The sequence below is a fragment of the Ciconia boyciana genome, chromosome 1, assembly GCF_034638445.1.
Source record: "Ciconia boyciana chromosome 1, ASM3463844v1, whole genome shotgun sequence".
NCBI lineage: Eukaryota > Metazoa > Chordata > Aves > Ciconiiformes > Ciconiidae > Ciconia > Ciconia boyciana.
Window position 1 is genome coordinate 86,192,326 of NC_132934.1, and position 12,311 is coordinate 86,204,636.

General features: G+C 52.3%; 1 long non-coding RNA gene across 1 annotated transcript; it reads left to right on the forward strand.

The window, feature by feature from the left end:
• The first annotated feature begins 1,065 nt into the window (after nucleotides 1–1,065).
• On the forward strand, nucleotides 1,066–5,525 carry LOC140659366 (uncharacterized). Its single transcript, XR_012045110.1, has 4 exons — nucleotides 1,066–1,189; nucleotides 3,076–3,536; nucleotides 4,190–4,306; nucleotides 4,744–5,525. It is a non-coding gene; the product is annotated as an uncharacterized lncRNA (long non-coding RNA).
• Nucleotides 5,526–12,311: the final 6,786 nt, after the last annotated feature.

Genomic DNA, 12,311 nt, shown 5'->3' on the forward strand with positions numbered 1-12,311 from the left:
TCTGGGCCACACATGATTCTTTCTTCCTTCCCATGCCAGCACATTGGCTGTCCCTGGGCTCTTCACGGGCATTTACCTTCCTCTCCTACCCCTCTCACCAGCTCTGCTGGGCTAGGGCTGGAGGGAGCCCTGCACCCCCCCCCTTCCTGCCCCTCATATACCTCCCATCCCCATCACAGTGCTCACTGCACCAGCCTGGAGCACTTCCAATACTCAAACACGTGTGTGTGACCGGCCGGGCTGGAGTGGGCAAAGGCTCAGGACGCTGAGCATCTCCTGTCCCTGCAGTTCCTCTGTGGAGGAAAGAGGGATGGGGAAAGCAGCCAGGAAAGGGGGTCCTGGCCTGCTTTGTTTCCTACCCCTCCTGGTCCCACGGTGAGAGGTGTTATGGGTAGGGATAGTGTGCGGCAGCTGAGACCCCCATCCCACTCTTTCCTTTGTGATGTTCAGGAACATTCCCAACTCTGCTGCAGAGAGTAAGAGAAAGTAACTGCAGTTGGACTCACAGTTCCCTGCAGGAGAGCAGCTGGAAGCTGCAGACACTGTTTTGCTCTTCAGAGAAAGGGATGGGGGGAAGAGCTTCCCTGCAAAGCCCATGGGAGCCCTCAGCAGGCAGAATGCTTGGGCTGTTGTGGTGTCTTTTCCTGGTCCTGCCTCTCACTGACGTTAATTGCTGTGCTCACAGTACTGCATAGAGAAAGAGCCCCCTCCAGCCGGGGGCGGGGGGAGGGAAATGAACCAGCCATGGCTGAGGGAGAGAGGGAAAACACATGGGAAAATGCAAGGGACCTATGTGTGTCCTTCACACCTCATTCCTCCAGCTCTCAAGGACTTCAGAAGGAGAAGGAGAACTCTCAGCATTCCCCTGCCTTGCACACACTCAGACTCCCATGCAACCTCAGCATAGTTCTGCCCATGCAACCCCCTTCTTCCCTCCCCACTCCCCCGCCCTCGCATCTCTGCAGGGTTTATACTTTCCTGTGATTGTGTGCGTCATTCCCCAGTGTTCCCAGCCAGCCAATCCTTTCTCACATTTCATGTCCTGCCCAGCCCCAATATGTCTCATCCTCACTCAGTGCTTCCTCTTCGCATATCTCTGGGCAGCTACAAAAGGCAGGTCCCTGGAAGGACAGGGGCTTTTTCCCCATGGTTCCCTGCTGGTTCTTTGTGGCCATGCTGGCCGGTATGGGTAAGTGAACTCAACTCACTCCTGAGCACCTACATGGATTCCACTGCTGCTGTCCCCGCTGCGTACCCAGTTGCTGGCAGGGCTCCATTCCCCAAAGCTTCCTGTGCTGAGGATGGCAATGAATCAGGCAACGAACGCCTGAATCTCCTGCTATGGCTGTCTATTTTTTTCTCCTGTGCACAGCCCCCAAAGGGTTCCTTTTCTGGACACAAACTGCCCAGGAATGTTTGCTGCCTATCAGAGAGAGATTAGAAGCTCACCTGCTGATCTGAAGAGCTGTCCCATCCCTTCCGCTGCTCCCTAGCCTGTCCTGTTCCTTCTCACCCTCTTCTCTACCAACCCACGGTGCCTAGTTCACGTTTTTCCATTTTTTTTCCTCCTCCTCCACGCTCCTCCTTTTCCCTTCCAGCGTTGGCTCTGGAACAGTCCCTAGACACAGTGATACGACAAGGCCAGTCCGTGAATCTGAGCTGTTCCAAGAAGCAATCCTCCACCACAGCTATGTACTGGTACAAGCTGGCTTTGGGGAAGGACTCCAGGCTGATCCTCGTGGCTTCTGCATTAGCAGGTGCTAAAGCAAATGTTGAGGATGATTTCCAAAGCCATTTCAAGAGCAGTGAGATCCAAGGAGACGGAATGACCCTCTTGATAGAGAACGCATTTCTCAATGACTCTGGCACGTATTACTGCGCTGAGAATGAAACACAGTGGCTAGGCTGCTGAGGGAGCTGAGCGCAAACCTCCGCCGCACAAAAGGGACCTGCTTTCCTCCTCGTCGGTGCTGCACAAGGCAGGATGATCTGTTGCCACTCATTACCTCCTCTGCTTCCTAGCCTTCCTCCTCTTCTCAGACTCTGTGAGTTTATTTGTCCTGCTTTCTCTCCTTGCCACCCCGCTCCTCCTTGCCTCCCTCTTCATTTAACTCTCATTTCCATTATATCCACTTCCGTCAACCCTTCTTCCCCACTCTGCCTCCCTTTCTGTCCCCACCTTCTTCTTTCTGTCTCTCTTCAGTCTGCAGTCCTTCCGCTCATTTAACTCCAGCCAACCCTGCTCATCATTCTCACTGCCAAACAGAAAGGATGTTCGCCTGAGAAGTTCTCGGTGCACCTTCAGATAAAGGCAAGGCCAGGCAGGTGGCATAATAGCCGGTACCAAGTGGGAGCTGCCGGTACCAAGTGGGAGCTGCCCACATGCTCCTCCATTACAGCGACCTGTCCGAGGTTATCCTGTGGCCAAGGGAATATGTGCAGCACAGGCCCGAAGGCCACATTGCACATGCAGCACAGCACAGCGCAGCACAGGCCTGCGCCTACTCAGGTTAGCTGTTATGTGGATCACTAACTCCTCCATGTACAGTGGTCTCTGGGTCAGGATCGCCAAGGGGACCTTCCGCCCTTGGTCCGCATACAGTTTACCTTTCCCAAAGATATTATATGAATTACAGATTATGTCAGCAAGCCGTGCAGCTAACAGAAAGCTTCCTGACAGGTTAGAGTGTTATCTCTGTCATAACATACACCAGTGTGCGGCACAGGCCGGCATGGGGCCGTCCAGCAGGTTCACACACCGCAGCTTCTCATGCTAACGTACGGGCTTCTTAAGCCCTAAGCACAAGGCCCAACAGAGCAGGCATGGCCTGTTCGAGATCCCTAACTCCTCGAATACCATGTGTTCTGCAAGGCTCCCAATGCACTGCCCTGCCACCTGCATACCCCCGGGGAACCCCATGGGACATGGAGACCCTTCCCATGGACACAACAAGCACAGCCTCCTCTCAGCTGCAGTGCTGGGGGTGTTGTGGGGGTTTGGGGGCGTGGGGTTTCTTCCTGTTGCCTGTACGATTTAGCCCACCCTCTTGGTCCTTTTCTCCCTTTTCTTTTGAGGAATCCGGGGTCATTCCTGAGTCTCCTGTAGGAAGTTTGTGGAAATGAATGCAATGGGACACACTTGGACCAGCAACAGAGGGTCTGGGAGCTGGAGGCACTGCTGTCACCCTTCTGCTAAAAGGACACAGGGGAACATCTTCACTGCAAAGCCCATGGCAGCCTTGAGCAGCCGGATCACTTGCTCTCTTGTGTGGGCCGGCCTTCCACTGCCACGCATTGCTGGGCCCACAGCACGGCACAGACGTGCAGAGGCTCTGTCAGGCCTCTGATAGACAGAGTGTGTCAGTGTACACAAACTGCGAGCCTCGCTTCCTGCCTGCAGTGATTTCCCACAGCCTTGGGTTGCTGAACAAGGCTGTGCCCCATGTAGAGAAGATGACAGGATTTTCTCCAGCTCTGTCCATCCTCGTCCTGCTGCTCCTTTGCAGAATGCTACAGTCTTCTCTGGCATGGAGAAGGTAAGTCTGTACCAGCATATCCCACGGTGAATACACTTCTCCTCAGAAATCGCCTCCACGTTGCAGTCTCCCAAGAGGCAGTCCCAGTGCAGAGCCAAAGGCAGCCTTTTCTCTCCTTGAGATCTCCCTTTGGAAGAAGAGAAGAACAGTTACACAACTCTTCTCTGTCATGCTACAACAGACACCGGGATGACAGGTCAGAAGTCTTTCCCATACCTGGGCAACATGACGAGCAGCCCTGGCATAAGCAGAGAAGATTCCACGTTGCAGCTCACAGGGTTGGGAGTCTGTGAGTGTGAGGGTGTCTAAAGAGGAGACTCAGCTGAGGGGCACAGGCACAAACATGCATTCCTGAGCTCTCTTTCTCTTCCCTTCATTTGGTGCCTCTTTGTGCATCCCTGTGCTGTGCACACACTCAGGCTGCCACACAGCCCCATCATGCTCCTGTGATAACACTTCTCTCCCACCTACGCATACACACGCATATGCTCACACACAGGAGGAAGTCAGTGGAGCAGGGTACATGCACCTCATGCCTGCATGCAGGTGTCATTCCCCGCTGTTCCCAGCCAGCCAGCTGCCTTCTCACACATCAGGCTCTCTCTCACTGCCCTGCCCACCCGCAAAGAGACGTGTCTCTCTTCCTCTCCCAGCCTTTCCTCTTCGCACATCTCTCTGCCTGTGCTGCCACCACAGGCGGGTTGTTGGAAGGAGGTGGCCTTTCTCCATGGTTCTCCACTGGTTCCTTGTGGCCGTCCTGGCCCCTGTGGGTAAGTGAGCTTCCCTTCCACTTGAACAGCTGCACTGGAGCCACCACTGCTGCCTCAGTTGTGTGCCCAGTGGCTGGCAGTGCCCCATTCCCCAAGGCTTCCAGGGGGAGGATGGGCAATGAACGAGGTGAGCTTTTCCTCAACCTCTTAACTAACTCAGAAAATGCTACAGATCTACAAATGTGTTTTTCTGTCCCATTTTAATACTTCAATTGAGAGTACTGAAGTAATTATTTTTCAAAACAAATTTACTACGGTATTTGAAGCTGGTTTGTGGGGGTTTTTCCTCCTATGTGTCTCTCTCAGAGAAACGGGACACTGTTCCCATAGCTTGCTGACATCCTTATACCACCCATCCCATGTCATACTGCAAGGATGTGTTTTCGTGTCCCCTTCAACGCGTTTCACTCCTCACGTCTCTTCCCTTCTCTTTCCAGGCCAGGCCCTTCAGCAATCACCAGACATGGCTGTCCGAGTGGGAGACTCTGTGACTCTGAACTGTTCCCAAAAGGGGAGTGCATTCTCGACCATGTACTGGTACAAGTTGCCCAAGGGGAAGGATGCCACTCTGCAGTTGATTGTACAGTCAGTGGAAGGTGGCACAGCAAGCATTGAGAAGGAATTCAGCAACCACTTCCAGAGTAATGGGACTAAGGGCAGCCGCTTATCTGTGGAGATAGGTCATGCCCTACTCAATGATTCAGGCACATATTTCTGTGCTGAGCAAGACCCACAGTGATTCAAAAGCTGGAGCAGCATAGCACAAACCTTTCCATGCAAACAGGGATCTGCCCCCAGCACACACACACACAGAGCCCTGTATTTGACAGTACCCCATTTTCTCCTCTTGCCCTCCAGCTTTGTCTACTTAAGGAAAGCAGTGGTATCGTCTGTCTGTCTTCTGCCTGTTCTCCAATTTCTTTCCTATTCTTTCCCATCTCTGAATCGCCCTCCTTTCTTCTTGTACTCACTGCCTTGCCTCATTTATCTGCCATCCATAGACTGCCTCTCACTTTCCTCCCCTACTCTCTTTCTCTCTGTGCCCTTCCCCCTCCTTGTCTGGCCTCTCTCACACCTGTCCCCCTCCTATTTACTACAACCTCTTCCGCTTCTTCTTCCTGTCAGCCTGTTACACTAATTCATAGGTAAGCAGGATGTTTGGATGAGAGGGTCTTTGTGGTACTCACATAGGCTGCTGGGCCTCCATTAAAGGCCTGCCAAGAAAGACAAATGTGTGTTAATCCTGTCTGGTGTTGGGAAGAAGGGGATAGAAAGTTCCTCTCTGCAGAAGGAAGGTGCCCTCTGTCCCCTTTCCCTACGCAGACCATTTCATGGTTCAGGTGTTACAGGGATGAAACCAGTTGTGGGGTTCTTAAAAACCGCCTGTGATTTCAAAGAGATTCTAGCGGGGTCCCATCACACAGGATTCCAGCCTTAGATCAGGCCTCAGGGCCCCAGGATTTGTCCAATATGAGTCTCCTCAAGCCTTGACTCACATCCAGTGCTCCTTACTCCATGACACCGAAGAGCTCAGCTCCCTTTCAGCCACTGGGGTTGCACTCCACTCTACCTGGACCTCTCTGGACCGGACCAATCCAGCCTAGCTGCCCCTGCCCCCGCTTCCCTTTGTCCCTTGGTCAGGATGGGATGGGCGCCCTCTCTGTGCCCTTGGGGGCAGGAGGTGGAACCAAGGCCTGGGGTCTCTCCCACATGCCACTTACATCCTGGCCATTCAAAGCATTGTTGTCCACGATCCTGCCGTTGAACCTGCCTTTGCCCTGGGAAGACAAATGGATGTCACCCTTTGCCCAGTGTGAAGCAGGGCCCACTCTACAGCCCTGCCCAGGGCTATCAGCCCAAACCTCTGCCCACACAGGTCCAGCCTGGGAACCGACTGCTCTGCACTCATGTCACCAGGTTATAGGGCGCAGATAGCTTCCCCAGAGAAGGAGAGGTCATAATCCACTTGGGGATTCATCCCATAATCCCCCTGGGAAGTAATCGCATAGTTCTTTTGGGATTAATCCTATTGTCCCAATGAAAATAATTCTGTAATGCCGTTGAGGAGTAATACCGTAACGCCCTGAGGTTAGTCCCATAAACACAGTGAGGATTAATCCTGTAATCCCAAATGGGAAAAGCTCTGACATCCCATTTGGGATTATTCCCAAACTACACATACACAGCTACATTAAGCAGGTAGCTGTAGTGTGATTAAACCCATAGTTGGAATTCTATTTGTCTCATAATCCCAGTGGGAAATAATCCCATAATCCCTGCCAAGAGAGAAGCCAGACATAATCCTGAGACAGAGACCATCCACATTTTTCCCTGAGGAAGAGTCACGGGGCTGCCAATGGGGTGGCTCAGGATGCCTAAAGCTTTTTGTGCAATTTTGCATAGCAGATATATAAGGGGGTAATTTTTCCACCCACAGCCCCAGTGGCAACGCAAGACTGCCTCTCAGGGAATGCAGGCATCCAGATGCCCAGCCCCACAGCCCCGACCAGATGGACACCTTGTTGCCGTGGATCTCATCTAAGAGGTTCCCAGTGGGCTCAGGAGAGAGCTAGCCAAGAAGCGTCCCAGGGGGTTTGAAGCAGAATAGGTACCCTTGCCCCTTCCCGTCATCCTCTGCCCACACCCAGACACATAGAACACAGGCTTTTATTTGACTTTCTTGGATATTTCTGGAATCTGGATACACCAGTTAGGACTTCATTGTGTCTCAAGCTCCCCCCCTGCCCCAGCTCGAGTCCTCAACTTTGTGCCCAGCCGTGCCCTGAGAAGAAGGGAGAGTGAGGTCCTCGAGGAGACCTCCCTCTCCACCTCCCTGGTCCTTCTGTGTCTATGCCCCCCCCTACAGGTTCATTACTCTTTGCACAGCCCCCAGAGACAGAGACTCACCCCAGCCCGCCCCACCACTGCCCTGGGCTCTGTGTGTTTTCACCTGGGCTTGGTGGAGAGGCCCTAGCCCTGCTTCATGACCATATCCAGAGCTCTCAGCCTGGCAGGAGGAAGGGGCAAGTTTGTTTGCTCCTCAGCACAAAGAGAATGTGAAATCTGGGTTCACAGCACACAGAAACTCTGAAGAGGAACACAGCGAGCAAAGCAGGTCTCCCACCACCACCGGGCACCCCAAGCCAAGGAGAGGAGAGGCACCACAGTTGCATGCTGGCTGCCCACGGTCACCTTTCTGGTTCCACCATTGTTCCGACAGCTTTCGGACCCCGCCCCATGGAAGCTCTTGCCGTGCAATGGTAAGGGTGATGGGTGGGGGTGGAGGGGTTTAGGGGGGGAGGGTGCGCTCCATGCTTCCCTAGGGTATGGAGGATCTTGACCTTTCCCCAGATCCCCCTCTGAATGATATGAGCCAGATTACACAGTCCCCAGGGATACATGGAGCTAGGACGTGACTGTCCCTAGGACTTGGTGTCCCTGTATTGAGCGTGATGGCTCCTTGGATCCCCTCTTTGGGGATCCAAGCAGTAATGCCAGACACCCTCTGTGGTGCAGTTCTCAGACACTCTGTGGGTAACTGCCTGACTAGCACAGAAGCTCCTGTGATGGAGCAGGTTGTTGGCTTTGCTCCCCAAGTGACTTCCTGGGAGCACGAGATGTTTGACTTGAGCCCTAGGCTCCTAAGCCACTGAGGAGGCTCCTAAATCACTTTGGGCTCAGTGACATAGCCTGAAGAGGAGCGCAGGGGCCACCAGCTCTCCCTGTGACCAAGAGTAGGCACACCAGCGAAAGAAACAGACCAGGCAGGTTCTCCACCCCTAGGAAGGTGGGATTTGGGACGGCGAGGCCTCCTTCTGTGGCTCTGCAAAGCACAGCACACGACGTCCCACTTAGTCTCCAGGCAAGGACCAACTCTTCCATGTGGCAGATCCAAAGTCTCTGCTTCAATGCCCTGCCTCCTTCCGACCTCCTCGCAAAACACCGCCCTCTCCCCTCTTCCAGTCCTCCTTGCTCCCCCCTTCCCTCATTCATACAATGCCACGGATCGTCTGTCCTCCCAGCAGAGACAAAATGGTGAGCCGTGACACAAGTTCTTTCCTCCAGCTCACATATTTGCTTTCAGCCATCCAGGGAGCTACAGGCAAGTGTGAGCATCAAAACCCACAGGAACAGATCCTATGCATCGGCCCAGATGGCGCTTTGCACGCGGGAGACCTTTCCGTGCAAGCCAGGAAGTCTGTCAGCGCACATATATATGTGCGCTCCGGCATATCTTTCACGTGTGAGAGCCCAGAAGCGACGGAGCTTTGGAACAGCTGCTTTCAAGTTCCTCCTCATCCTTTCACCCATGAACAGACCGATAGAGCACTATGCTTGTAAAGCTGCGTGTCACAGTGCCTCCAGAGCCCTGAGCCAGACTGTTAAATGTGAGTCTGACAACGAATGAGAAAGCTTCTAGGGAAAAGGGAGTCATCAGCCCAAGGACAGAGTCGACTGGGAAGGATGCAGGTGAATGGATGTGGCTGTGTCTTGATGAAACAAGGCTTCATGGACATGCTGACCGTGTCAAGCTATGCAGGTCTTTCCAGCAGCACGTTGCTTTGTTACGATACGTACCATCAAGAACACTGGACGTTTTGAAGTGGATGCGATCCATTTCTTTCCCTCGGAAGAAAGTCTCTTGTTCTATCACAAATAACCCACAAGGAGGAGGCAGGCATTAGATGTAACCTTGTTCTGTGTCCTTGAGGAGGAATTCCTGCCCAGCTTCTTCCCATTACCCTCACTCCCGAATAATCATTCTCACGGGGAATTTTTCTTGGCACGGTCACTGGATCTCCACTCCCAGTCTAAGGCCAAGGGCAGTTTTCTCCCTTCAGATCTCTCTTTGGAGGAGAAAGGCGCATTTGTGCAACTCTTCTCTGTCAAGCTACAACCCACACCGGATCATTATGTCAGCAGCCTGCTCTGTGCCTGGGGCAATGGCATGAACAGCATTGGGCTGAGCAGAGACAATCCCACATTGAGGCTTGTGGGGTCAGGGCCTGCGAAGTTTCCGGGAGTCTGGGATGGAGCGTCAGATGTGGGACAGAGAAGCAAAAACCGTGCCCCAGATCTCCGTTGCCTTTGCATAATACCTCTTTTCTGGAGATCTCAGCTGGTGCGGAAGGAAGAAAGGAAAACCCCACAGCATGCCCCTGCCCTGCCTCAAACTCAGGCTCCCATCCAGTCCCATCATGTTCCTGTGATTGCGCGCACGCACATACACACATATGAAGAGAGCTGTGCAGGGTTCATACCACCCACTGCTGTGTGTGAGTGTTATTTCCCACCGATCCCAGCTAGCCAACTACTTTCTCACATTTCAGGTGCTCTCACACTGCCCTGCCCACCCCCAACCTCATGCATCTCTTCCTTCCTCAGCGTTTCCTCCTCACATGTCTCTGTGCCTGTGCTGCTACCACAGGCAGATTTCCATTGCTGACTCTTATTTTTTCTGATTTCCTCCCCGTTTGAAACGTTTCTAATGCAGTCACGTTTTCTGTCAGCTATTTCTACTGGTCATTCATAGACAGATGAGAAACCTGCCCATAGCTTTTAAACCCATCCCATTCCTCTAGATTTTGAGGTTTTTTCACCCCCTTTCTCCTCAAATCATTTCACCTCCTGCCTAGTCTCCTGCTTCTTTTTTTTTCCTGCCCCCCTCCCGACAGCGTAGGCCCTTCAACAGCCTCCAGATGCAGTCATCAAAGAGGGAAGAGCTGTGACACTCAGCTGTTTCCAGATGGGAACCACATGCCCCTACAGGCCATGGTATAAGCAGGCTCAAAGAAAGGATACCACACTGCAGCTGGTAGTGTTTTCAGTGGAAGGAGAAAAGGCAGAGGACATGTATCTTCAAGGAAGAGTCTGCGGACAAATTCCAGAATCACTTCAAGAGCTGTGGGAGTATGGGCCATCACTTGTCCTTTTCAACAGATTTTGCCTCAGTGAATGACTCTGGCACATATTACTGTGCTAAGATACACATTGATTCAGGTGCTGAGGAAGCTGAGCACAAACTTCTCTGTACAGAAAGTGATCTGATGGCTGGGGAGATTCTGCCTCGGCTCTCTCTTGGTATGGTCAGCTGGCCGTTGCCCACAGAGCTGAGGCCAGGGGTCCCTGCAGAATGAGTTTGGGAGAGTATGCGTTAAACTATAATTTTCCTCACGCCATCACAAGATGCAGCCTTCTCTCTTTCTCGGTAGAGAGCAGAGTGGGGAGTGACGAGACAGTGCGAATTCCAAAGGCGAATGAGAGCCTGATTGTCGGGGATCTGCACCAGGTATTGTCTCTGTGAAGTGTGACGGATGCACTCGATCCCTTAACCAAACTAGCGGTAGTTTGGTACAGGCTCCAAAGGAGATAAAGGCCTAAGCCGTGACCGGGCCAAGAACTCCTCTAGTTCCAATCTCTTCTCTGAAAACCCACAAAGGAGCAGAGGGACACGGTGAGCATTGATGCATATGAGCTTGGAACACCGATCACGCGATTAACACGCGAATAGTGGGTGGGTTTTCCAAGACTCATTTATCAAGGAACAAAGGAAGTTGTGGGTACAAGGAGTCTCACGCATACCTTTTCCATCGCGTGTGATTTGACTACGAGCCAACCACTTTATTCCATGGATATGACAGCCTAAGTGAACCTCCTTTGAGCTCTCCCTGCTAAGCAGTTGGCTGCATGGCGGTGATCTCCCCTTGAGATGGGACATCTCTCAGGGTTGCTCCTCAAGGCAGAGAGACCTTTTACCAACGGCAGATCTTTTGCAATCGACCGATATGGCGCATAACCTTGTAGTACGGTAACTTTGATTTTGGTTACTTCCCTTCCTGCCATGCCAGGTTGGTGCAAGGTTTTCATGCCTTCCTATCTGCGCTCAAATACATTGCATGTGATCCCACTGGACTTTTTGCTGAGAAAAATAGAGAAAGTACAGGGCACTTTGTCCTGTTGACCCTCAGGCTCCAATCAGGGCTCAGAGCTCTGTAATCCTCTCGCTCCTGCTCTGCAGAGCTGCATGATGAAAGCAGTACGTGGACATGTCAGCAGAGAGAGAGAGAGAAAGAAGAATAGTGTCCTCACATCTCAGTGCTCTGCAGATGTCTGTTGCTCTTCTTCATCAGCACAAAGGAGAGAACACCTTTGTCAGCGACCTCTTCATGGCACTGTCCACCGCAGGCGTTAGTGCTGTTCCGGCCATGTAAGAGGGGAGATCCTGTGAGGCTATTCCAGCAATTTGAAAATCAAGTATGGCCTATATAATCTGGAAAGTGGAATTTCTTCTTTACCCGCTGGAGACCTTGACACATCGGGGGGATAGTGACAGAGGACTGGGACTGTTTCCAGACTACTCTTCTCAACAGCCCTGTCTGTCATAACTGAGAATGCACTCTGCCTGACAATAGGAAGTATTTCTCCCCTGCCACCACCATTTTCATCTTGTCATCTTTTCATCGCATCCTCTCCTCTGTCCTCCAACTTTTTCTTCTCCTTTCCCCTAACATACCAGGCAAAGATATCAACCGCCCTCCACTCACAGTGGTCAGGGAGGGAGACAGGGTCAGGGAGTCACAGGTCAGGGACCTGTGACTTTCAACTGCTCCCGGATGAGAACTCTGTCTCCTGGTGAAAACAGGCTGAAGGGAAGGATGCCAGGCTGCAGCTCAAGGCTTTTTCTGGAAAAGGGCAGATGCTGAGAAGCTGCTTCAGCAAGTGCTCCCGGAGCAATGGGGCACAAAGCTACGGTCTGATCCTGTTCGCATATTGTGCCTATCTCAATGACTCGGGCACCTATTACTCTCCTAAGAAATATCTCTGTGACAAAGCACCTGAGAGCGCGGGGCACAAACCTCTCTGTAGGCAAATGGCACTTGTTCCGTCTTGCCCTGCTCTTCTCCTCTCCCTCCCTTTCCTCCAGTGTCGGATTTCTTTTAAATTTCTCCCCATTTCACCTATTCTCTGCTTTTTCTATCCTTTTATTTTACTCAAACTCTCTATT